The sequence below is a fragment of the Canis lupus genome, chromosome 6 (assembly GCF_048164855.1).
Source record: "Canis lupus baileyi chromosome 6, mCanLup2.hap1, whole genome shotgun sequence".
Taxonomy (NCBI): Eukaryota; Metazoa; Chordata; class Mammalia; order Carnivora; family Canidae; genus Canis; species Canis lupus.
The window spans coordinates 69,789,492-69,816,978 of record NC_132843.1 but is presented as its reverse complement, the minus strand read 5'-3'; the positions used below and the strand labels follow the sequence as shown (position 1 = coordinate 69,816,978).

The 27,487-nt window shown below is 43.2% G+C and overlaps 1 long non-coding RNA gene across 3 annotated transcripts in view; it reads right to left on the bottom strand.

The window, feature by feature from the left end:
• Nucleotides 1-27,487, bottom strand: part of LOC140634767 (uncharacterized) — a 52,712-nt gene that overhangs the window by 11,626 nt on the left and 13,599 nt on the right. Inside the window, exons 2-4 of one of the 3 annotated variants that reach the window (XR_012032149.1) lie at nt 16,578-16,658; nt 15,363-15,609; nt 11,415-13,397 (exon numbers count right to left, since the gene is read on the bottom strand). This is a non-coding gene — a long non-coding RNA (uncharacterized lncRNA). Of the gene's footprint in view, nt 1-11,414; nt 13,398-14,661; nt 15,172-15,362; nt 15,610-16,577; nt 16,659-27,487 lie in introns of those variants that run through there. The other 2 variants (XR_012032150.1, XR_012032148.1) reach the window with 2 other exon arrangements.

The window sequence follows — 27,487 nt, the reverse complement described above, 5'->3', positions numbered from 1 at the left end:
TCTTTCTTTTTTCTTTCGTCTTTCTGTCTTTTTTCCCCCTTTTCCTCTCTGGAGTAGAGCAAACACAAAGCTGATGGCAATGAGTGCATGCTCCAAGATGACTGAACAGAAAGAAAAGAGGATTATGGGGCGTGGCAGAGAGGACATGTGAAGCACAGGGGACCTCACAGATACCAAATAAGTGACTGGTCACAGAAAGTTAAAATAAGAAGTAACCATAAATGTCAGCTAGTCCAGTGCCTCCCTTTTACAGATGAGAGCACTGAGAGTTAGAAAAGTGAAGTGGCTTGCTGAAGCTATCACTAAAACTGCCAACATTCACTGCCCTGTCCCCTGTCCCAAGCCCTAAAATTAGAGGGGTAGTTTTTAGAAAGGTCTTGCCAAGCTGGGAATATGCGGGTCCAGAAAAAAACAGGAGAGTGCCAGTATAAGCAATTATAAATATATCTTTTCAGAGGAAAATAATCCAACCTCTATTTGTCAAATGATGAACTTATCCAATGAGGTCCATTCAACAGTGCAAGACCTAAGCAACATAAGAAAAACATGTCCTTCAGCAGGCCTGGATGGCTCAGCGGTTGAATGTCTCTGCCTTCAGCTCAGGGCATGATCCCAAGGTCCCGGGATTGAGTCCCACATCGGGCTCCCTGCATGGAGCCTGCTTCTCCCTCTGCCTGTGTCTCTGCCTCGCTCTTTCTCCCTCTCCCTCTGTGTCTGTCATGAATAAATAAATAAAATATTTTAAAAAAGAGAAATATGTCCTTCACCTTCTCCCACAGTCCATACTCTTCATATTCTTTGCCAGATAACTATATATATATATATATATCTGTATATATACATACATATACACACACACATATATATGGAAATAAATAAATTCTGGGCATCAAGAAGAAGATTGGAAATAAATGAAAAAAATCCATTATTCCATTTAGTAAATTTATAGGACTTAGATTAGAAATGCATCTTAAGGAAAATCTAGAGAAAGTAAATAATATTCATATGGTGCATTTGCCTATAAGCCCTTGTTCAAGGTGTAAATATCTTATTTAGTCTTGAGAACAACTCTGTGTCCATATTATGTGGATGGGGAAACTGAGGCTTGTACCACATTAATTGCTAAAGATCAGAGACCGTGTATTATCATAATTAAGTGGTAGAAACCCAAATCAGTTCAGGTAGGACAAAGAATGTAGTAGTTAGGCTAACAAAACTTCAGGGAGGTGGAGAGGCAGCTGGTTTCCAGGACAAGTGGAAGCTGCTTTGGAGGCCTCCTTGCCCCTTCTGAAGGTCAGCCTCATTTCTCAGACCAGCTTTCTCTCTCCATCAGGACTCAGGGCAACCAATTGCTCAGGCTTTACATCTCATGGCCTTACTTTCAGGGAGGAGCTCAAGCCATCTTTTTTTAATGGCACTGTGATCGGCAGCTTCCATTACAACTATATGGTTTGAATGGGCCAAGGAGCAGCTCCCTAATAGAAGAGAGTGGATGTGAGCACAGAAGAAGAGAAAATGTGAGAATCAGAAATTCCACTTTAGTCAACATTCATTCTCAACAGTATTCTATTCCAAATTTCTGCTCTTAACTAGCATAACTCACAATGAATAATAACTAAATTGACTAAGGTTAATGAGAAAATGAGAGGTGGATTTCAGCTTTGACTGCATATTAGAATTCTCCAGCCCCATCTTCCACTAATCAGAATTTCTGAGGCTGAGGATGGAATACCAGGTTTTAGTTCTTACAGAGAATTAAGAACCTTGGAGGCAGCTCATCAACTTGAATGTGCACTTGAAATTATCCGAGGAACCTACTAAAATGGAGATTCTGATCCTGTAAGTCTGAGGTTGAACCATAGAGTTGGCATTTCTAATGAAATACCAGGTGATGCCCATGTTGCTGTTGCACGGACCATGCTCTGAGTAGCAGGGCTGCAGAGGGGCTTGCTTGTGAAGGAAATTTTAGAAGAAATAAAACAAACTGAACTTTTACATAGTGAGTCATAAGCCAGGAAGATACTTGGGCCCAACACATTAGCGTCCATCCTACTGGTTGCTGCAGAGACATCCACAGTCCTCTCTGCTCTCTGGTAGACACTCTATACCTGTCATTCTCCATCCTTCACATCCCAGCTGTGAGGCCACTTCAGGTCCCTTAGCTCTTTCTCTTTGTCCTAAATTCCTCTCAGTGACAAGGGAAAATATCTGTATCTAAATCCCAAATCTTATGTTAGGAGTAGATATAAGGTATAAAGTTTAGATGCTAAGAACCTTTTTTTTGTTTGCTTTTGCTTTTGTTTTGCTTTATTTTTTTTTTCTATACACCTTTGCTCTGCATGGCAAGGTGTATTTTGGAAGCAAGTAGAGGCTAACTAGCTAAACAAAAGCCATTAGAGGTGAAAAATCCATTGGTAAATGGTATTTCACAAAATTATTCTGACACACAGGGATAATAATAGTAGTTACTTTTAGGCCTGTTGAGAGAATTCAATGAGAGAGTGTGTTTAAAGGTGCCTGGACCAAAGAGAGGGTCCTCAAAATGTATCCAGTATTACTATCATTAGCTATTGTCCCTGGGGTGGTAGCCCCACCTCTGTGTCATCCGCTTGCCTGGGGTAAGATTTGTAGCTCACCCAGATTATGTATTAATAGTGACAATGAAGTGGTAGAGGCAGAGGGAGGGGTAGGGAGTCATGGGTTCATGGCAATAGCTCCGTTTTCTTAAAGGCTTCGGTGCAAAGCCTCTGATACAATTTGTTAGCCCACCCAACCCTGCAAATCGGAAATTGGGTTTATATTTGATCAATTTGGCTGGGCCACTGAAGCTTCATGTGTCAACAGCAGCACCGACTTATCGTCATAAAGCGCTCAGATGCCTGACCCGCTGCTCCAGCCTCTGGTTCACACCTCCCACAATCTCGAACTGGAAAGAAATTCACTCACCCTTCCAGGTGTCATTTCTGGGTCTGAGACTGTCATAGACAACTCAGTCAATCTTTGGAAGCAGTGGCTCCAGTAGCTTCAGAGAGAAATGCAGCAGCATCTGAAGCTGGAGTTTTGAAAAAAATCCCTTTGTTTCTCCTATGGCTGCTTTTAGCTTGTGAGGTCTATCTTCTAACGGGAAATTCTGAATATTGTAAAGCAACCCTGTTTCACAATTTGTAGTAAATGCTAAAGAGGTGTAGCACCATGAAGTGGGTGTCGATGCCTTAATTAGTTTGGATAGATCTACTTAGTTGTAAGAACCCAGGCACCAGGGCTACTGTGGTGACAAAAGGAATAAATTCTCCAATTATCAAAGTGAGAGGCATGTGGAATTTTCTGCCTGGTGTTAGGGATTGGACTAGGGAAGTGAAGGTAGTAGAAATAGTCTACAATCAGGAGAAGATGTGGAAGATGGTAGAAAGCTGGAAGCTGGGGAGCAGGCCAGGGAGAAAAGCTTTGTGAAGAGGAATGGCTGTTGACTTTTCCAGATAGTGATCCCAAACATGTACATTTTAGCTGGTTCCTGTTCTGTGTGCTCCCAGCCCCCTGACTATTTGTCTGGATCTGATATCAAGTGTTGTCTTGGAGAGAAGAAGAGTTGCCCTCCGTACTTGAGACTGTCGGGCAGGTGGCACAGCAGAGAGAACCACTGTGGGAGGCAAGGTGTGGAGGGCACACAACCCTTCCCCCAAGCAAGAGGAAGGAGGGAGAGGTGGAAAACAGAGCCCACCCCCTGCGCTGCCCTAAACTCTCCCAGGAATCACCACGGGCCATGGCGGAAGCACCGAACCCCCATCGGTACATGGGACAGAGCCTTCAACTAGTTCGTCTGCTTATAAAACATGAGTCAGAATAATATGTTCATATTCATCATATTTCTGAATCACACTTTGAATCTGAGAGCTGCTGTGGAAGCTCTGTGCAGGAGCTAGCAAGTGAGCCCAACTGCCTGCCCACATTCTGTGTCCCACGCGGCTTCGTTGTTCTCTACTTGGTTGGTCATGTTTTATTTTTAACACTATCCCAAACTGGGAGGATTAGAAAAGTTTGGGGAAAGTAGCCCTCTGGAATATACAGAGGCTGCTGATTTCATTTCCAGAATTTGGTCTCACTCCATCAAAAGAGATTGCTTTCCCTTACTTACAGGGTCCTGGAAAAGCGTCAACAAGTGAAGTTGTGTCACTGTTAATAGGTACAGATATCAATAAAAGCTCACAGGAGGAATGACCCACACATTCCTGAGTTGGAATTCTCCATTTCTATAAAAAGAGTTTTTTTTTTAAAGATTTTATTTATTTATTCAGGAGAAACACACAGACAGAGGGAGAGACACAGGCAGAGGGAGAAGCAGGCTCCATGTGGGGATCCCGATACGGGACTCGATCCCAAGACCCCGGGATCACGACCTGAACTGAAGGCAGATGCTCAACTGCTAGGCCACCCAAGTGTCCTTATAAATAAAGTTTTGAGAGAAAATTAATGAACGTTTAAATTATTATTATTACACAAATAATAGGAGTGATTCAGCTACTTGTTTTCAGCAGAGGGCATATAGGGAAGAATGAGACCCAAGTGGTAGTTGTTATTCTACCAATAACTGATTACTTTTGACAGCACCCCTTATCCTTGCTGAGCTGTGTCCTCTGCAAAAAGAGAGATTGTTCTAAATCATCTCTCAGGTGCCTTCCAACTTCAACTCTCTGTGATTTAAGAAAGTTGTAGCAGAAACCCAAGTTTGGGTAATCCATTAACTCGAACTTTCCCAAACTTCCTTTGTTGGCAGCCTCCTTCTCGTGCCTTAGTGATTTTGTTCATGGTGTCCCAAAGCCAAAATAAATACCCAAAAGTTCCATGTGCTAAATGGTTACGTCCAAACAGTAAGTGTTTACGTCCTGATAATTTAGTAGCCATTTGGAAAAATAATACACACCAACTGAATTGAAATGAATTGAAAACTATTTCATTCCTACATAATCACACTTACTCATAGGTGCTTATGCCCTTTGAATACCTCACAACCTCTCAGATCTTCGAATCAGACTGGACCATAGCACTCCCATTTCCTATTCCACATTGCTTTTCACTCAGTACTTGCTTTTCATCACAGCAATCACTAAAACCTAGTTTTTCAAAGCTATGATGTCATCGAAAGGAGCATAGTACCCTCCGTCTTGATACTGTGAACAATCTCTAACTAACAGTTGTGTGGTGTCTGACCCAGATGTTGCTGTGCTTCCCCCAAAATTAGAAATCTCCCAGAATACATTGTGAGTGTGCTGCACGGCCCCAGGGTGCCTTGGTGCACAGTTTGGGAACCATGGCTTTAAACAGTGTGTAAGATCTCCCTCTCATTTTTAATGGAATCGTATGTACTTCCCTGTTGCAGACATTTTTGGAACCCCATGGGCTAAGCACAGAACAAGGCACTTTTCAAAAACTAAGTGCAATGTCTCTGGGAATCTTGTCCTGTTAGTAAAGAATCAACCAGGTGATGACCTTCCCAGCGCGTCGGCCTTAAGTTTGCTGGTGACATTCCAGAGACAGGCAAGTTTCATCCTCACTCCACTGTGGCCACTGCTCCCAAGCCACACACTGGGCTTTGTCATCCCTTGGAACTCACCACGCTCCTCTGAAACCCCTGGATGTCACTCTGCTGTCACATCCTCTTACCCACCATCAGGCTTGGGCCCCTGCTCCCAGCCCACTTGCTCTTTGAAGTCATGGAGACCAGTCATCTCCTGACTTTTTCTTGCTAATCTCCCCAGGGGCTTCACTTCTCTTGCCAACCCTAGGATATATCACTTCCACCTTCTTCTCCCCAGCACCCTCAGTGTCTTACAATCCTACAAAAGCTCATTCGTGCTTCAATATAATGAATCATTTGCCTCATGTCTTCTCTCAACTGAGTTCAGATGAAGTAACCTGCCAACTGGGTGCCTCAGGCCACCACAGGTGTATGATCTATGGCCTCAGCTGAGCCCTCAGGTTCCTGAGCATGCTTTAATATAGCCAAGTGAGCTCTCCCAGCAACCAGTGAAATATCGCATGGTTTCTCCAGCCTCCTCCCTCATGCCAATCTCTCTTGCTCAGCAGATAACCTGTCTTCTAGCTCACAGAGTGGTGCAAAGCTCTCAGAAAGCTCTGGCCTCTCCCAGAGGCATTCCCTTCTGTACCTACTATGTGACTTTGTCCCTCGAGGCTCAAGAAGGAGGCATCACCCTGGTACTACAGGCTCACTCTTGCTCTGGGCCCTTGATCCCCTCTCTGCCTATGGTGCCTGGATCAACATCTGGCTCCAGTGAGTTGTTCCTCCCTCTCTCATACTTTCAAGTTCTCCTTCTTTACTGGTTCCTCCTACAGTGGTTCCTTTAATTGAGGAACCACTCAATTAAACACTGAGTGTGTTTTAATTCTCATACTTTTTTTTTTAAAGGTCTCTAACCACATCCTTTCAATGTCTGGACCCTGATTGTCTTCCTCCCATTGGCAGACAGGTTTCTGGCAAAGAGTCCATACTTACTGCCTCTATTTGTTGACCCCCACGCGCTCTTGCACTCCCTGCAGGCAGCCCCAGGCCCCCGCTCCCCTCCAGCGGCAGGAGACACCTGCAATTCTCAGAACAGGCTGTGCAGGCCACTCTTTGATGTCATTGTTCCCCACGCTCACTTTCTCCCTTGTCCACCTGGCAAGCAACACTTATTTCAAAACAGCCTCTGAGAAGCCTTTCTGGACCCTTCCTCCCTCCTCCGCCCACCAGGCAGAAATGGTCACTCCTCCATTGTGTTTCCAGCTGTCCCTCGAGTCACAGTGACTGTGACCATTTCCTTTCCATGTTTTCGTGCTCCACCCCCCACCCCGGAATGTATTATAAGTTGCCAGAGAGCTAGGACTGTGTCTTAACTGGATTCACATTCCCAGTGCCCAGAATACCTGGTGCACCTCCATGACCTGTGTTCAGTGAGTGACTGAATAGAGTTTATCTAGGTATAAAGAAGTCTCCCCACATGGCAGTGGTGGAAGTGGACAATCTACCCCGTGACATCCCGGTAGCAGACAGATGATCCCAAACAGTTTCTTCTAGGTCTCTTAGCATGCATGGCACTTTCTAGACGCCATCTCATTCTCCCTTATAGCAACTCCGAGGCAGGTATGTTTGACAGAAGAGGAAACTGAGGCTCAGGGAGCTTAAGGAAGCTTGCCCTGGTCACACAGCTGATAGTGGGGGAAGCAGGTACCAGCTCGGCTCTGGCTCCTTTCTGTGCACCCCAGCACCCCTACTTTACCCAGCCAGTGTGTGCTTATTGACTGCCACCTCATTAACTATCAGCCTTTAGAAACATAATGAAGATGGCAGGTCAGAAGCAAAAGCGCTAAGTAGCACATTCACACCCCAGTAGAGCCACAAATGCTTGAGAGTTATCAATGTTCGAGACTGTGAATTTGTGCTTTCATTTTGTTAACTTAACAACTACCATTCCTTTAATTAACAAGTCAGCCTTATCAAGGAATTAGACTTTACCAGAACAGTCAGCAGTCATGGCCTGGGAAGCCCTTCAATGCTGTTCATGAAGGTCTGAGTGCCCTCTGTTATTCTTCCTAACACGCCTGCTCTGGGACAGGCTAAGAACTCCCCTAAGTTGACTCCAGCTGCCAACCCCCACCTCATAGCATCTGCACCAGGTCCCCGTTGGGCCCCCTCTGCTCTGCCAACAGCTTCCCTGGGGAGAGGGGAAGGAGGGGCTGTCCCCTCAAGGAAACTTGGAGGAGTCTTTTGCCTCCTGAGCCCATCAGTTCCTGTCCTCCTCCCCACTCTTCCCTTTTTGTTTAGTTTGACCTTGGTCACTGATGACAAGGCTTCTTTTCCTGCCAAACCAATCAATAAGCTAAACAGACAGAAGATGAGTATTTAGAATATGGGAAGCCAAACTCAAACACAGATAGGTTATCAGTCTAGTCCAGAGCAGACTTCTGAGCAAATATTTCATTAACAAATTTTTCATGGCAACTTGCATGTTAAAAAAAAAAAGAGGGGGGAGGGAGAGACAGAGAGAGAGAACAGGAGTGGGGGGTTAAGGAAAAGGCTGGCTGAATCCTGAGCTGCCCTGGGAGGAGGTACTTCTAGGGGTTAGGAGTACAGAGTGGGGAGAAGGATGGGATGGCAGACAGGAGCTCTCAGGAAGGGGAGCCCCAGCCCCTTAAAATCTTTCAACTTCAAACCTCCCTCTCCTTGCAGAGCCAGCCAGGGGGATTCATCTTCAGCCATCTCCATGGCACTGGAGCCTGGTTAGGTCTCCTGGATACAAACCCCAGTCGGGCAGTCAGCAGCTGGCTGCAGAGCCCTGGACTGGTTGCACCGAGGGGGCTCAGGAGAGGGCAGGTGTTGGGTTCTTAGAGAGCCCCATTGGGGAGCTGGGGGGGCATAGGGAACACTAAATGTAATAATAATAAGAGCTCCTGCTAAGTTGTCGGCACCCTCAAAGGCTCTCCAGTATCCATCAATTAATCCTCAAGACCAGGCCCAAGCTGTGGGAGACACTGGTACTTATGCCCTCTGGTGTCTGAATGACGGCTCAATATTTTGAATATCATACATTACTCATGACAACCCTAAAAGTAAAGTACTTTGGTTTTAATGCATAGACGAGGAGCCTGAGATTGAGAGAGGTTAAGCAACTTGTTCAAGTTTGCACAGCTGGTAAATAGCAGGGGCAGAATTGGGAATAAGGTCTGTCTGATTCCAAAGACAGTTTTCAGCTCATTTCCACTCCCTCAATAATAGCTTTAAGAACACTTTAAAGGGAGGGGCCAAATCCACATCTGGCTCTTAATTTCAGCACAGGTTGTGATCTCGGGGTCCTGGGATGAAGCCCTGGGTCAGGCACCATGCTGAACATGGAGCCTGCTTGAGATTCTCTCTCTCCCTCTCTCTTTGCCTCCTCCCCCCAAGATAAATAAATAATCTTTTAAAAAATACTTTAAACGGAGGGCCAGCAAAAAATGAAATTACTGATACTTAATTCCTTTAAGTGCTGAGGGAAGAGAAGAATGAAAAGACTGGATTTTCTTTGCCTTATGTCCTGTGCTCCTTCCCACCTTAGCTTATATAGACATGGCTCCTGGCTCTTGAAGACCCCTGCCTGCCTTCATCTGGGCTCATGTGCACAGTATTCAGGCCTCAGCTGGCCACCACTTCATGAGGAGGCTCCTTGACTCACCCTGTGTGATTTGTTCTTGTCATTTTCCATTCTTCCCTCAGAGTGCTTGCACCACTACTGATCTTGGTATGCAACTTATTGGTGAATCTCTGTCTCCCACATAGACTGGATTAATACTAATACCAATACCATGCTAATAGCTAACCTCTATTCAATGCTTACTACAAGCCTGGCATGATCTTCAGGGCTTTACATATGTTAACTCATTTAATCCTCCCAAAGACCTTGGGAGGTAGTAACTGTGAGCACTCCCATTTTACAGATAATTGAGACACACAGACATAAAGGAACTTGTCCAGTGCTGCTTCACTAGCACATGAGTGAGTGACAGAGCAGGATATGAACTCAGGCGGTCTTTGGTTCCAGAATCCATGCTCTTAATCATGATGACATGGCCACAAATTCCTCCCATCTCAGTATGCACACTCCTTAGAGATGGAGTCTACTTCTCCACCTCTTGAGTCTGGGAAGCTCATGTGATTTGCTTTGACCAGCAAAGTACCAGAAAAGTGATGTTCTATGACTTCCAAGGCTAGGGCTTAATGCTCTTGCTCTCTCTTTCTCTTTCTCTTAGGATGCTGCCCTGGGACCACTGTGTAAGGAAGCTGGTGGAGAACAGAGACACCCCAACCAACAGCTTGCACCAACCTCCAGATTTGTCACTAGGGTGAGACCATCTTGGACAATGTAGCCCAACCGTACTTCCAGCTGAATGCAAGCACATGATTGAGCCAGGCACAGCCAGCTAGCCCACTGAATCGTTGAAATTAATAAATCATGGTTGTGCTAAGTCACTAAGTTTTGAGAAGTTCTATTTGCCCAGCAAGGGCTAACTTGGCAAGAACTGTCTTGTTCATGTTGCATGCCTCATGCCCACTGAGAAGTCTGGTCCATAGGACTTTGGTGGTAAAAATGTTTTGACTGAGTGAAGAAACAAAAGTGTGATTGATACAGGAAGGCCTCCTGGAAGACAATGACTGGCTATATAATACATTTCGGAATCCAGTCTATGGGATGCATTATGGAATTCCAGAACAGATAATAATTTTAAAATATTAATTTTTTGTAGTTGCTTTCAAGTTCTTATTGATCTAATTTCAGAATATGTTATAAAGTCATTGGTTGACATTTTAGGTATTTTTCTTTTGTGTTCTCTTCTTATTTAAGGCTCTTCAACCTTTATCTTGGCATCGTTTTATATTTATTTGTAGAATTATTTTATGGATGTAGCTCTTCCCCTAGATGATGAACTCAGACAGGGCAGGGACTCCGGCTCATTTTGCTCATGGGTGAAGGACCTGTTCTGGCAATCTGGCTCATACCAGGAGTTGAGTATGTACCACTGAATGGTCTGAATTTAAAAAAATTTGGTTTTAACGTATTTTGATTTCCAGTTTCCTTAGGCTGGCATTACAGTCTCATCTGGATTTTTGAGTTTTCCTTTTTAAATTCTGAATTATAGAATGCGAGAGGTGGTGGGGACCTCTTTTATAGGAAAAGGACATCCAGAGGAGAGCAGGTTGTCCCATTGTCACGGAGCTAGTTTACAGCAGAGTTAGGACATTGGTCACATCTTCATCATCCACTGACTTTACACTCTTCCAGAGGACAGATAGACTCTGGAGTCCCCATCGTACAGATGGGCAAACTGGGACAGAGCCAGCGCCAGACCACGGATGACTCATCTCTCAGCTGAAATCTGTCTTCGTGAGTCCAGGCTGACTCTAGGGTTAAGCTTCTGCCAGTTCCAAGTATTTTTTTTTCCTCTTTCATGTTGCTCTCAAATATATTTCTATCCCCGTCAGACCATCCCCCTTGTTCCCATTTAACCTGAGAAAGTTAAACCCACTTTTGATCATCATGTGAAAATCTGAAGCAAAGTGCTTCCTTCAAGGCAGATGTTTGGAAATGCTGAGCGGCAGGCGTTCAACTTGTCAAGTAACTTTTCAAATGATGAAAAAAAGGGGAAATGTAGGTCAGAAAGCAATAAACTATATTCACATCCAATATATCATTCTGGTTAAGGAGCCGACTTTGAATCTCCACCTTTTACTAAAATGAAACAAAAATCCAAATCCAACCCAAAGCATTACAGCTTTAAGTACTGAAAGTATTTATTATTTCTATTCAAGTAATCCAAAGGCATAATCTCAAGAACATCTATGCTACAGGAATGTCTCAAAACACCATGGATTTGATGCGATTCCTTTATCCAGATGTTTGTAGATGGCATGAGGGGAATTACAGATTTATTTTTAATATTTGAGAAAAGTCATATTTCTAATAACGTGAGCCTTAAAATGTGTCCTCAATTCTGCTGCCTCTCTCATCTTTCTCATTATTGTTTCTTTAAGTAATAGCTCTTAGTCTTCTAAATTATCAGCCTGGAGGTTTCCAAACGATAGTATTTAGATATTAGAAGAACAAGGTCACTGAGGTGCCTTCACTATAACTTTGATATTCACATCAACTTCAAGAGACAATTTTCACCCACAGAGTGAGTTATAACCGAGTCCTCCAAAAGATCACTTTTCATGGGGCAAAACCTCCAACAAACTTCCTGAGTCTTGCAGCCTTACCGGATAGTGTGACTTGCCTTTGAAGACCATGGTATGTTTCCAAGTATCCCATCAATCTAGATGCATGGCACCAGAGACCCCAACGGTTGCTGTATCCCTCCTGTGTCCAGCCATCCAACAATAAAATGTCTGGGATTCATGAGCTTTTTTTTATTATTTGAAGGCATCTCCCTTATCCATTATCCCCTTACCTGTAGAGAAGGATATTCTAAAACATGTTAGATTATATGAGTTGACTGAGTTTACCTGCTGGAGAAGACACATTTCAGGTTCTAGTGGCAGAGAGAAATTTAAAATTAGGTCACCTCATGGTTACAAGTTGTATCTATAACAGAAACTAAAAGGTCTCAGAGATCATACGCGTTCTTTGGTTGGGAGCCCAAAAGGGACCTACTGTGAAACATTCTTTAATTGGTTTGTTACATTCAAAATAAAAAATATACTGAATATCTCTGTGGAAACTGGAGTTTTGATATAAAATAATACAGCTAGGTTAGAATCTAAAATCTGAGCTCTAAAATCAGTTCCCAGAGAACTGGCGTGTGTGCTTGTTGGGCAGGCCAATCTGTGTGTTGTGATTTTAGGGAAACACAATAGTCCTTTCTAGCCTCTAAACCTTTCATTTCGTTTACTATCTCTTGAAACTGATGCATTAGAAGTCAGTCGTTTATTTTAAGATTTGAAGACTTCTGCAACATAAATGCTTCTTTTTTCTGTGGCTAACATCCATATGGTGCTTACTTCCAATGCGGTAGTCTCCTAATGCTTTATGAGTACTAATTTACTGAATGCTCTCTGGAACCTTCTGACTTAAGTGCGGGTGTTGTCCCCATTTTACAGATGAGGATCAGAGGCACAGAGAGGCTGAGTCACATATCAGAGGTCACAGAGCCATGTGTGAAATTGGAAAGTCTGACTCCAGAGCTGTCTTTTCTCTGCACCAGACCACCTCCTAGGTCCCTTGGTCTGCAGACTTTAGAAGCCTCCCTCCTTATGGAAAGGTTGGCGAGGGTGAATGGAGTTACGTCTTATAGAACATGGTAGCATTGGTGGGAATCTAGTGGGCTGGAGAGGAAGAGAAGCCTAAAAGAGAGCAAATAGAACCAAAGGGAGGCCATGACTAATGAGGACAAAGTCTGCTTATGTCTTAATTATGGTGGCAGCTGAGAGAAGGTTGTCACAATGGACACCCTTGGAACCATAGGACCCTTAGATATGGCGTTCAATCCCTCCTTGTACAACCAAAGAAAATGGAGACTAGGAGAACAGACTGAGGACAAAGGAAAAGAAGGAGCTGATACTTCTTCACAGGTGGTTAGTGGCAAAGTCAGGACTGGGGTGCCATTGCCTGATTCTAGATCTGGGGCCCTCTCCTCTGGAAGCAGCTTCATGGGCTCCAAATTACTGAGAGAGAATGGAGGAAGCTCAGCATAAAGGAGCCTTTTATTCCTGCCTGGGGTGAAATGTTTGTTCCCCGGGTGGCATAGGAGTAGACAATGACACGTGGAAGAGAATTCTTGTCCTACTGTGTACAGGGATTGTTTCCTTTTGGACACATTTCCCGAGAGCACCCTCTTCTCTCCCTGGAGTTACTTTTGGGGAGCAGGTGATGCACCTGAGACCAGAAGCAGAGTTCATTGTCACTATCCCATATCATAAAGATGCTGTGCATTTCTGAGGAGCATGGGAGGGGCCAGGTAAAAGCACAGGGGCTGGGGTGAGGGAAGAAATGGAGAACATGCTTGGAAATGAAAAGTATTCAAATATAAATTAATATAAACCCAGGGGTCATCTTGCATGCAGTCCTGGTAATAAGAGAATCCACAATGTGGATGAACAAGTTAAAAAAAGTAATCAAAGGTAAGAAAGAGGCGTATGTGAGGCATTAAGCATCAGGTACAGAGGCGGCCGGGGAGGATTACCGAACAAAGTCCAGAGAGTGTAAAAAAAGATAAGAAAGGCAAAGGTAGCAAATGAAAAAGAGATTGCACTGAAGGTTAAGAGAAATCATGGGAAAATTTTCCTAGTGCGTAAGGAACACAGGGGTCATTGAACTAGACAGCTGGATGGCGAAGACACGGGAAGGGTAATTTATTGAAAAAAGAAGTAGATGTGGCTAAAAATGTTTAAATAAATTTTTTTTCTGCCTTGGAACTTTCAGGAAGATGGGGAACAAATGTTAGAAAGAGACAGACATCTCCTAGGGGAAACCAAAGAAATATTGAAGACTAGCCGGAACATGCCACTTGGAGAGATTCAGAAATGAAGCGTGGGAAATGGAAAAAACTGGGAGAGACTTCGGTCCAAGGAAGAACATGTGCAAACACACTTGAATAATAAATAACAGGGACTTAAGAAGTGAGAATGTGAAAAGCAAAAGGTTTGGGGCCGAGGGGCGGAGGGGGCATCCCATGAGGAAATGATCAGTGAAGCCTCCTAGCTGTCTTACCTGATTAGACCCATCTTATCCTTGATTTCTCTCTTCTCCCTCCCTATGGTCCTTCCACAAGGAAGGAACTTTCATATATTTTGAAAATCGGCTACATGCTCACCATGATGCTGTATTTGGGAGGTACGTAAGGAGGTACGTAAATGAATAAGCTGTTGTCTGTGGTCCCTGCCTCAGCAAGTTTGCATTTCAGTGGAGCGGACCTGCTCTGTGAGCAGCTGTGGGATCTAACCATATGCCAGGAACTATGAACTGGTGGGGCGGTTGTAGGAAAAGAGATGTGGGTGGTCATTTTGGATTGAAACCCTCAAATTCCACCTTGAGGAGGAAATGAATAACATTGATACTTGTTGGAATTACAACAAATAACAATGGCCCCAGAGTTCCTGGGTTTATTTGATTTTGTATAGTGTTAAAAAGTTCCCATAAAGCCTGGTGTTAGTGGTATGGGTTATCTGGGGAGAGATGTTCTAGGAACCCATTTCATCTCGTTTTATAGGGTAATGTCTGCAAAAGCTTGGGGGAATCTGCTCCTGGATGAGGCTGCGGAGAAGTGGCCATGTCAGTGAACTTGGGCCCTAGGGCAGGGGTGAGTGTTTGGCCCACGGGGAGAAGGTATAAGAACTGAGCTTGCGAACTTGTCTCAGGGGACCCCCGTTCCCCCACACAGAATGAGAGAAGCCCCTGCAGGAGCTGACGAGCTCGGAGATGTAGGAGACAGGAACAAAGATGGTCAGTAAGGGCAATAAAACTCTAAGTGTTTGACCAGAGGAGGCAAGTAATTTGATTATCCAATTCAGTGTAGTGACACATAAGGTAATGAGACCAGGACAAGAAATTCAGAGGTAAAACAGATCCTCCACGGTCACAGGCAGGAGACTTGAGAGGAGGAATCCCAATGCAGAGGCAGATAAAATTTTAATGCCTTTGGCACCAGGATCTAGAGCAATAAAAGAAATCCAATGTGATTCTGGATTGCACAAATAGATTTGTGAAGAAGTCAAAAGGCAATTAACTCAGTTATAAAAGGGAATGATAGGTACTTGACCAAGGAAACTGGGGGAAATACATGCTAAATTCTCTCCATTCCCTGTCTCTTCCCATCCAGCCCTTTTGGCTTGTGTTCCCTACCTTTCACCTTGACTGTGGGTCTCTATGTTGTTCCCAGCCCTACATGTTGACAGCAAAGGTGTATAAGTAGCAGTTGCTCATCCAGCTGATAGTCTCACAAACCGGCAGGGCTGGGGTGACAATGGGATGTGGGGAAACTTGTATCATTTTAATCCTCCTCCAACCTTTGTGGTTCTGATATGCTTTGGTAGGATCGAGGTGTCCCACGCTGTCCAAGAATCCTCCTTCTAGGTCCCTTTCCAGTGATCTAAAATACAGATTTAAAAAACCAATTATTCATTTCTTTTTCTCAGACTGTCTTCATTGACTCCTAGGTCCCAAAGAATATTTTTGCAGAAAGAAATTAGTTACAGTCAAGTACAACTATGTTATTAGCTGTCCAAAGGGAAATTGCTACGATCTTTAAATTCAAACAGAAACAAATCACTTTATTGATTTAAGGATACTGCTTCTATTGGGGGCTGGGGGTTTAACTTCTCTCTGACACAAATGTTCAAGCTTCAAATTGTTACAATGAAGCTTTCTTCACACTTATTCTCAAAACAAATAATTACAAGTAAATATGCCAGAGACACATATATGCCTGTAAAGGTATATCATTCACAACATCGCTCAGAAATACCTTTGGATACCTTGAGGTCAATCAAGTTTTAAAAAAAGAAAATGATAGGGAAAAGGGAAGTAGTTTATCTGACTTCAGGAAAGCTATCTCCTCCATCCCTTGTTTACACCTGATAATACATCCACCAATTAAGCATTTAACTTATTTCTTTAAGGTCAGATTGCAAAGGGGTCAATTCAAATTGAGTCGTCAGGGACAATTTCACATGGGAAATCCACTTTATACCTACAGCAGGTGTGTGTCTTGGCTCAAAGAACAAGGTGTCTCAGGTGTGGTGGCCCCCATGTGCTCTCTGGGAGATCCGGGATCATTGGTTTAATATTAGCTCCGGGTACTTGGGCCTGGATGCAAGAGTCCCTAAAACTACCCTCTGTCCAGGAGGTGAGTTTATTTTGAAATGGTTGAATGTGTGAGGGACATGCTAAGATAATTCATTTAGTTGGAGTGACAGGGAGGAGGAATGGGAAGGGAATGAAGTTTAAATGTAAGCCAATATCTCTAGAGAATGTGAAAAATGTCCAGTTCCATGTTCAGAAGCCTTAGGGGATTTTGATGCCAGTGAGCTCATTTTGGACTCTACCCTCCCTGCGCACCGAAGCCCTCTGGGCACAGGTCCGGAATGCGGAAGGGAAGAAAGTGATCTTCGCCTACAAGTGCAGCCTCAGGATTTCCATCTGGAAAAAAATTAGGTCCATTTAGAAAAAAACCAACCAACCAACAAACAAAAACAGTCATTGCTCACTGACTCAATTTAGTTAATTACACATTGATTGAATACCTACTGTGTGCAAAGCTAACCAGCAAACCTTGTAGAAGATTCTAAGTGGTTCATTTTAAGGTGCTTAGGAAGACAGATGCATAAACAGCTCAAGTGCTTAGAAGGCTGGGATAGTGAATATAATAAAAGAATGGGATGAAAAATCATGTCCTCTGATGGTGATTTATTTATCCCTTTATTTATGCTTCATTCTGCAGTACACCTATCATGTCTCTAGCTGATCCTAAAAATTAAGGAGTAACTGTAAGGCAAGCAGCACTGTCGTCCTCTGTGTACACAGTAGGGCGATGCAGTAACACAACGGGCTTTCTTTGAGGGTTAGAAGAAATCGTTCTTATTGATTATGGTCATGTGGCATATTTACCCATTGTGCAAATTAGCCTTTAAGTCCTGCGGCAAGATTTCAGAGGTCACTCTGCCTTTAGAAACTAACTCCGAGCCATGAGGCTCTGTTCTATATTTTGAACCTTCAGGGCAGTTTTCACAGCCTTCCCTGGGAGTCTATTCTAGTCTGGAACGTTTTCATCTTAAGGAAATTCTTTATGTATGGTTGAAGTCACTCAGATAACTGGTTAATTTTGTCTCCACTTCCACATCCAAGAGCTTAGGCTACCCCCTTCTTCACCCTAGCAAATGGGGAATCCTTTCCCAGACATGCAGCCTTTTTGAAATTACAAATAAGTCGATAACTACAGGACTGACCCGATTACTGGTGCGTGAACCGGGTGAGCCCGAGTCATGCCCTCGTATGGAAACCCGGGGCTGGTGTCAAGGAGGCCAATGTGATGGCAGGATCTCAGGTACAGGGAAGTGAAAAATAATAGACGAGGCCCTGTGCTGGGCCGATCTGGAAGTCGGCGGGGTGGAACGGCCTGGGCGAGCCTCCTTGTCATGCCTCCAATGGCCCTTTTCAGAGTGTGAGCAGACCTTACAAAGAGGCACTGACCTCGCCTTTCAGATGACTAGCAGCTCACCATGATAACCAACCCCACGGGGATTTCTTTACAGTGATGTATGGTAAAGGTCAGTCTGAATCAGGAAGGAGTCTGAAATGGAGGAGGAGTTGAAGAAGTGCACTTCCATTACTTACGAGGGCCTATGATAACTCAAGCACACAGACTGAGTCTTATTTAGTAGTGAGAGGATCCTCTCTAATGAAACAGCGAGGGGGCTGTCGAGAGAACATCACATCAGCTATTTCATGTCAATGGTGCTCGTCAGGATATGCGAGGATCACGTGAAAATATTTTACTCTCTCCAATGCAGTAGATACTGCCCCCCCACCCCCGAAATATTTAAACTTGCCATTTGTCCTCGTTTGTGAGGTATGAATTTGCTTAGATAAAACTAAATTTCTGCCTGGCCAGTTAGAAGACTCACAAATTCTGATCTAGGGAGCTTGAATCAAGGCACTACCACTGTTTTCATGGTAAAATTCAGACTATATTCATAAAACTCTGAACTGAATTGATCCTACGGAATTGGTAGGCATGTGATTGGAACTGGGCTGACATTTGGAAGAAAGCACTTACCTACTCCATTTCTAGTGTAAAGTTAAATGCAGGGAGAACCCAGGGTTTTCAGGATCTTTCCCAGAATCCCTCTCATTCCCTTCCCTCCTTGTCAACATCAGAAATAGATTCACCCTCTGACTTTGGGATGGCTGGGATGGCTCCTTTTTCTTTTCTTTTCTTTTTTTTTTTTTTCAAGCACACAGGCTAGACACCTGAGAACGAGCTTTTATTATTCATTCCTTCCCCTGCTCACACATACATAACAACTCCTGTTTGTTCCTGAGATGTGTGTCTTATCAGATCCTTTCCCTCCACCTTCTTGGAGCCTTCCTTACCTCCTGCCTGGCCTATTCTAGCAGCTTACTGATATCTCCTTGCTCTGTTTCTGTTTCCTCTGATTTCATTCTATTCACTATCAACTAATTAACTTCCCCTACAGCATGACTTCGATCATATCTTTTCTGCTTATAAATGTTCCGTGGCTCAAGATTACCTACCAAATACACTATAAACCTCTCTGCCTGGAGATCTCAGAGTCTAGTCCAACCATCCTTCTGTTCCCTTTAAGGGCCCTCAACTCCAGCCACGCTGGCCTGTTTGCCAAGGTACAAGCTTGCTCCCTTTTTCCATCCCAGCCCTTTTGCTAGTGACCTGCCTCTGTTTATGGGTCCCACCCCCCCACACCCCCCCAAGCTTTCCTTTTAAATCCAATCCATGTGCATTCATTCAGTTAGTCATGTACTCAACTGTGTTCTTTAGCAAACCTTTACCAAGTACCCACCAAATGTTGGGTACAGCCTCTGGAAAGCATTCCCTGATTTTCCCATCCAGAAGTAACCTAGTCCCTCTCACTGATATTTTGGTGCTTTATATTGCTCTGAGAAGATTTCTCATAGGCTGGAAGTCAGGCCCCGGCTTTGCCTCCTGGACTGTCTATACTTCTGTTCCCCCGTCTGTGAACTAGTAAGTAGTTCCTCCCTCTTGTGGTCTTTGGATTGTGGGGATTAAACATGATGATGCAAACACAGTGCTTTGCAAAGCATCTGTGCCCTTGGGGTGAGCTGTTATTGTCCTTACTATTATTCCTTATTGTGTTATTATACCTCATTTCCTTCTCTTTGAGATAAGGGCTGTAATTTTGGAACCTCTGTATCCCCTCTAGAACTTTTCAGGTAGGGTTTGCTTTCATCATTTGATCTGGTTTATTTAGCTGCAAGACACAGAGTGCCCGTTCTGTTACTTCACAAGAAAAGGGTTGATTATACGTGTCTAGACTGGAACTGAGGACTCATCAGATTATTCTTTTTTTTTTTTTTGTATTTTTTTTATTGGAGTTCGATTTGCCAACATATAGCATAACACCCAGGGCTCATCCCATCAAGTGCTCCCCTCAGTGCCCATCACCCAGTCTCCCCACCCCCTTGTCCACCTCCCCTTCCACTACCCCTTGTTCGTTTCCCAGAGTTAGGAGTCTCTCATGTTCTGTGACCCTCTCTGATATTTCCCACTCATTTTCTCTCCTTTCCCCTTTATTCTCTGTCACTATTTTTTATATTCCCCAAATGAATGAGAATATATAATGTTTGTCCTTCTCTGATTGACTTATTTCACTCAGCATAATACCCTCCAGTTCTATCCACATTGAAGCAAATGGTGGGTATTTGTCATTTCTAATAGCTGAGTAATATTCCATTGTATACATAGACCACATCTTCTTTATCCATTCATCTTTCGTTGGACACCGAGGCTCCTTCCACAGTTTGGCTATTATGGACATTGCTGCTGTAAACATCGGGGTGCAAGTGTCCTGCCGCTTCACTGCATCTGTATCTTTGGGGTAAATCCCCAGTGCAATTGCTGGGTCGTAGGGTAGTTCTATTTTTTAACTCTTTGAGGAGCCTCCACACAGTTTTCCAGAATGGCTGTTCACATCACCAGATTATTCTTGACGTAACTCGTCCTCTCTCCATGTGTCAGTTCCTCTCTCTACATCTATTCTCTTCTCTGCTCCCTACTGATGGCTTCTGCAGCTGACTTAGAGTCTGGACCTATTACAGAATTTAGGGGGTCCCTTGTTCCAAAGGAGGGGTCCCTTGTTCCAAAAGGCAAAAACAGGTGTTGTTAAATGTGAACTAAAATATAAAACTTCTGCTTTCTCCAGAGGACTTTTCTCTCCCTTCTCTGTCTCTTTCTGTCTCCACCTGCATGCTGTTTCATATTTGCTATTCAACACTGGCCTCCCTCAGGCAAGGAGACACTGCTGTGAAAGCACACACCCTACTGGTACCTAGGGCCCCAGGCCTGCCACTAAACACCCACAGCTGGGTTCCCCTTCCCTGCCATCCACCAGAGGGGAGCACGGTGCCCAAGGCTCACTGTGCCCAAGGGAGGGGTGGAGAAATTGAGCCAGGCATCACCCCTTCCCCCAAGCCCACACCCCTAACCCAAGGCAGATAGGCAATCCCCAAGGCCCAGTGGTGTTGCCATCTCTGTCTGTGGTGATGCACAAAGTACCTGGATCAGGGGAGGCTGAAAGATCTGCTCCACTGAATCACCTGCCAAATGAGCCATGGTGTGCCAGCCTGGGGCTGGGACGCTTGGCACTGCACTCCATTTCCAGATGCCGTGGAGCACAGGAGCCCAACCATAACCAGCCCATGCTCAGTTCCCTGCTGGGCAGTGTGGAGAGGAGGAAGGAAGGAGAGGTGGGACGGTGAGGGGGAGCAGGTCTGAGAACTCCAGGCAGGGAGGCAGCTGCAGGAAGCAGAATTGTATGAGATGAGACTGGAGTGCCTGGAACCTGCTCCACTATCCCATCCACTTCACAACAAAACCCAAACTTGAAAATAAAATTCAGCACTAAATCCCAGCACGGGGCCCTGTTTGACCACTAGTCACCTGCCCACGAAGCTAGTAGCCCTTTGTAGAATTTTAAAAGGCCAACATACATATGGGAGAGCATAGCTCTATATTATGACTCTTCTGGTTGCATCTTCTACTGCTAACTGGTTTATCTTTTCAGGTTCCAGAAATTAAATTATAAAAACAGAAATATGACTGGCCCAGCTCTTTTCTTTACTTTTTTTTTTTCTTAATAAACCACATAGGTCATTGGTTGCTATCCAGCAAATGGATTGGCTGCTTTTGGGTCAGGTGTCTATTTGGGGTCCAATCATTTGAAGCCTAGAGGGCAAAGTGGTGCCCCCTGAAACATGGCTTGACCACGTTGTGGGAAGGAAGCATTGATGACTGTTGTTAGTTTGGAGCTCAGCCAATATATTGAATTTTGAATGAATGAATGAATTTGATTTTTTTTAATTAAAAATGTCCATCGAGACCCTAGTCAGCAATATTTTCTTGACAAGGTTATGGTTACATTTTACATATGGAAGGACTAAATGTTTTGTTAAGGTCTATCCTTTTGTTTTATTTTCAGAAATTTAGGCTGGGTGCCATACATCTGTGCCATAAAACTTCTAAAATGAAGTTTTAGATCATGTAAAATCGTGGCTCTATAGAACATACTTTAGAAATTATCTTGTACAAGTTATATCTTTTTATAAATGCAGAATGCATTAATTAGGTTAGGACAAAATAGGGTGATTTTGGCATAATACCAAAGCCAGGAAGAGTAAAGAGACAACCTGAATAAAACTACCAAAACAAAACAAAACCCACTACACATATATTTCTCTGTCAAAATTAAAGAGAATTTTAAAAATCTAACAAAGGCAACTAAAACTTGTAGAGAAAAGAGTTAATATCCTTAATACACAAAGCACTCAAATAAATCAATAAGGAAAAAAATCAATAGGAATATTGACAACAGGCATGAGTAGACAATTAACAAAAAAGAGTATAAATTGCCAGTAAGATGTTCAGCTTCACTATTTAGAAAAGAAATTAAAATGACAACAGAATTTTTTTCCAAATTGGCAAAGATGCAAAAGAATGATAAAACACAGGGCTGGTCTATAAACCCAGGGAAATAGGAGCATTCATATGCTTAGGAGGAGATTTTGGAAAGCCTTTAAAGGTTGGTTTGATGATATTGATCAAAATATGATAGACCCAAGAGTTCTGACCCTAAATTTTTACTTCTAGGTTCAACTCAAAGAAGCACTTATGTATGTGGACAATGGCATATGTGTAGACTGTTCCATCACAATATCATTTGTAAGGGTGACAAATTTGAAAATAAAAGTTAAGTAAATATATAATATTTTTTAGTCCATTCGATGAAATACCATGTAGCCAATACAAAGAATAAGAGAAGATCTCTATGCACCTACCTAGAAAGATGTCCAAATTATATTGTTCAATGGGAAAAAAATTAAAGAAAAAAAATCTATATTATGAACCCATTTATATAAAAACTTCTATATAGTACTATAAATATTTGTTACCTAATATTGATTAAACATTATGTATAACATAAAATAATGTTATAGTACAATTTTACAGCATGTATTCTGCATACGTTTGTGGGTGTGTGGAAGGAATGCTATCCAGGACCCCCCTCTTGGCAGTGGCCTTGCAGGGCAGATGCATGTTATTCCTGCTCTTACAGAGCTCACAGTCCAGGATAGGGGATGAAACTGGCTGCAAAGACTAAAAAGCATAGCATAGAATGTTGCCAGGTACTTACTGGTTCTAAAGTATTTTCATAATCATAGAAACCTTGTCAAGTAGATATAGATCCCCATTTTTTGGATGGCCAAACTGAGACTTCCCTAGAAACACAAGGGGGTGCTAAGTACGTGACCAATCATTTCCCCATAGTCCTTGGATGACCAGCATTTCACAACCTCCACTCTCACCTGTCTCTTGCAGCAGAGGCCTATCACCACCTCTGACTTTGAAAAAAAAAAAAAAAAAAAAAAGAAGTAATGCAAATATATTTTGATTATGTTTATAAAATATACAAATATGTTAGAATTCTACTCCTATTTCCTCTCTGCTGTAAATTCACAGAACTTTTTTTTTTCATATTTTACTCAATATTTACAGTGACAAGATTGTTTAAGGAGCCCTAGATTCTCAGCCTCTCTCATACTGTCACTTGCTTCTCGTGGGCTCTGGGCAAGCCCAGTGATAAAAAGTGTCCCTAACAGACCTGCTTTGTTTGTCTCCCTCCAGATGAAACAAAGTATGGGTGAGCCCTTTGAACCCAATAAAATAATGAAGATGACTAGTTTCTCCTCCACAAGACTTGAATCTGGGCTCTTTTTTTTTTCTTCTTCTTCCATTTCTCTGATTGAAGCATCATCACACAGAATCAGGAAACAAGGTCATTTTCTCTCTAAGAACCAGCTCACGTGCCTCTCCCTGCACCATATGGGGATCTTTCTTTGGAGAGGTTGCTTGGCCAGGTGAACAGCTGTTGCTGGGTGCCCTTATGAATAAGTGGCAATAACTCTGATAGAGTGAGCTTAAGAAGACAGCTTAACTACTTTACTGTGAGAGTAGGCTTGCTTTGGGTTTTTCCTTAGCTTATGCCACCCCTGGATTTATTTCTCTTGCTTTTGTGTATTTGGTGATCATGTAAGTTGGCATGCACTTAGAAAAATGCTCTTTGGGAACTCTAGATATTGTCACTTGACAAAATGTATGTTGGCTGGCAAAATGTACAGAAAAACAGACTTTTATGAAAAATCAGAAGGGTAAACATCAATATATATCAAATGCCTTAAATTATGTCCGTACTTCGTCCCGTAATTCTGTTGTGAGGGGTTTATTTGTCGGATAATATTGGACGTCTATGAAAATAGTAATTTTTAAGGAGGTTTATTTCAGTATTATTTATAAAGGTAAAAATAAGAAATGATCTCGTCGTATAAGAGGGGATTGGTTAAATAAATGAAAGTGCATCTACACAATAAAATATACGCAAGTATTAGAAATGATGTGGCAAATGTGTATGTTCGTTCACACACATGCACATACACAAATATGTCAAGAGATATTTTGTTGTCAAAATTGGGTTATAAAACAGTATGTGTAGTAAAATCTCATTTTGTTTTAAAATCTCTATCTTCACTTCTATATGAATTCTGGAAGATCATATACCAAAATGTGGACCTCATCCTTGGATGATGATATAGGATAAACACATACATATAAATACATAAACATATAGACATACATATATATACATTTTACCCAGTGATCAGGTATTATTAGTACAATTAAGAAAAAAACATGTAGGGACCCCTGGGTGGCTCAGTTGGTTAAGCATAACTCTTGATTTCAGCTCAGGTCATGATCTCAGGGTTGTGAGATGGAATCCTGTGTCAGGCTCTGAGCTGGGAATGGAGCCTGCTTAAGATTCTCTCTCTTCCTCTGCCTCTTCTCAACTCAAAAAAAAAAAAAAAAAAAGAAAAAACATGTATTTTTTCTTTAAACTGCAATTATGAGATTCTGTGTTTTTTTTCATAAAGATCAATTATAAAAACACAGAAGAATCTCAACTTACTGCACCAAGAACTCCAGTGAGGAGAAATAATTAACAAAGACCTTAGATCTCCCAGGAATTAACTGTTCTGGAAGTGGATCTGCAGAATTTTCAGAACTTCATATCCCTTTTCAGCAGTTTGCCCTCAGCCTGAATCTCTGATCGGTCTTTGACAGTTTTTGCTCTCTTTCTAATCCTTAGACAATGGGATTTGCACATGCACTTCTTAACAGTTCATCCCACTGGTTCATCCCATCGTGCTGTGAGTGCTGACTTACCTTCTGCCCTAGAGGCTGTGAGCTCCTTGTGGGCAAGCACCCCACAGAGGCTGCAGCGTGGCGCCTCTGAGTTCTCTATAGGTGTTGGGGAATGAATGCTTTGATAGCAAGAGGTGTTAATGAAGTATGTTTGTTAGAATTTTAAGGACGGGAGAGAAATCACTGTGAATTCTGGAGGAGATGGTACTTGACATGACCTGGAAGGATTTATCCAGGCACAAGTGCAGAGAGGAAGGCTACTGATTCCAGGCAGGTAGGGGGTGTAGCTGGGGAGCCAACTGGCCTTGTGTGCTCTGCACTGAGGGGTTTCCCGGGACTTAGGCCTTTTAGTGTCAAAACCCTAACAGTCCTCTGCAAACTGGATTGACTAGGGACTGACTGGTTACTTGGCTGAACAGGATAATCAAAGGCAGGAAAATAGAAAAGCAGAATTGAGAAACATGTTGTCCAGTTTGGTTATAGTATGGCTTATGCATAGGGAAACTGTTGCCAGTATGGCCAGGAAGGTTCCATTGGGCCCCCTTAGATGCCAGAGTGAGACTCTTATACCTCATTTTGTGTAAGTAGTAAGACCAAAGGTACTTTAAATCCTAAGGCTTGACTCTCCTAGTACACATTAAATGAATCTCTTTCTCTCTCTTTCTTTCTCCCCAATATCTCTCCTCAAAAGCATCTGTTACAGTTTTGGCTCTTTTGTCTTGACACGATTTTTTCCCCTTATGAAGCACACCTTGAATTTTCAAATGCAGTCCTCAAATGTAAGTGATAACTGCCTTCCCTTGCTGGAGGGAAGACACTCTTACCGCTGGTGGGGAAGGACTCTGCTGAGCCCAGCATTGGGCATTTTCAAGCCCAGCCCCTCTGTGACTGGCCACGTGTAGGAGATGACTCACTGGCTGGGATTTAAGACATGGTGGGCAGCATCTAGGGAGCAAAGCAGAGGTGGAGGGCTGCTGGGGGGTGAGAGCTGGTGACCCTGGCCTCATCTGCACCATGCTGCTGAGCAGGGAGCCGCAAACCCCTCCTGGAACATCTGAGGAGAGGCACGGGCTGTTACAGCATCAGGGGCTACACAGAAGGCCATTGCCATCCGCATCCTGGTCTCTCTGTCTGTGCACTATAAAAACTGACAAAAGGGGCCTCACTGCTGAGTTTCAGACTGAATGTTTAATGCAATTAATGCATATTTCATAGCACAATAACTGCCAGAGCTTTGCTCTGCCATCCTCCCTGGCTGAGTTATTTACACAGCCATTTTGAGCCCAGTCACAGAGGAAGTTGACAAATGAGTATCTGTGCAACACGTCTGGTCTTTTCCCATGCAGATCAGGGCCGCGCAACTTCAAAAAGTCCCTGAGCAGCATCTCAAACTCACCCCCCTCCCCTCATTTGGGTGAATAGATTTTCCCTTGGAAAAAAATCCCTTGCCTTACAGCTTTCCCTTTTCTCTCCTCCCAAGCCCCAAGAAAAGTACAGAAAAAGGGTTTTATGCTAAAATTGTCATGCCCCGAAATGAATCTTCGTGATTTCTCTCATTACAAAATCCCTTAAAAAAGAAGAGAGTGAGCTGTCCCCCTGGTCAGTGACTTCGTTTATTCATTGATCGGTTCTGACAGTCCTTTGCAAGGCAGCTCTGCCCCTAGGATGGTCTGACATAAATCAGAGGACTCCTCAGCTCACCTGCTCATCACGGGTGACGGATTTGGCAGGTTTTCAGGTTCCTGTGAAACAGATCTCTGGACCGGGAGAGCCAGACTGGGACTCCGACGGTAGCATTCAGCACGAGAGGGATGTCGACTGACTCACATCTCGTGCCGGTTTTCACTCACTAGGCACAAATCCAGCCCTTTGAGTCTGAGTTGTAACCTTCGATTAAACATCAAGAAGCTTCAGGTGTACTTCTCTTTGTGCAACTGTCGTGTTCCTGACAAGTTGTAGATAATCATTTCTTTGGGTAAACGTGATCCTGTGTTTCCAGTGACTCATTTACAGACATTCTGGGTTGCTCTTCCTTTAACATGTGAACTTTTTCTGCTTCCCTCGTCCCCCTCCCCAATCACTTGCCAAATACTTAGAGAAAAAGAAACAAGTTTAGAAAAGAGAAGCTGAGAAGCACGCTAAAACAAATCCTTTTACAGTGTCTGAATAGTCACCTTTAATATCTCCGTTTTGTCACTGTGGATTTTTTTTTTTTATGCCAGGTTTTCCTAAATAGAGGTCCATCTACCATAAACTACCCTGGCAAATCAAAACAGCTGGCTCGTTTTATTTTTTAATGAATGTACAAAGCTACATTCAGCAAGTTTGATTTTTATGATGAACAGATTCTTAAAACTACAGTCAGATGTAGTAAGCTCTCCTTTATCAACCATGTTTGGTTTTGAGGTCCTGCCATGGTAGAAAGCAGGGGGATGATGGAAAGACTCAGGTCTCAGAGTCAAAAACTAGGTTCAAATATGACACCCAGACACCCAGAGGG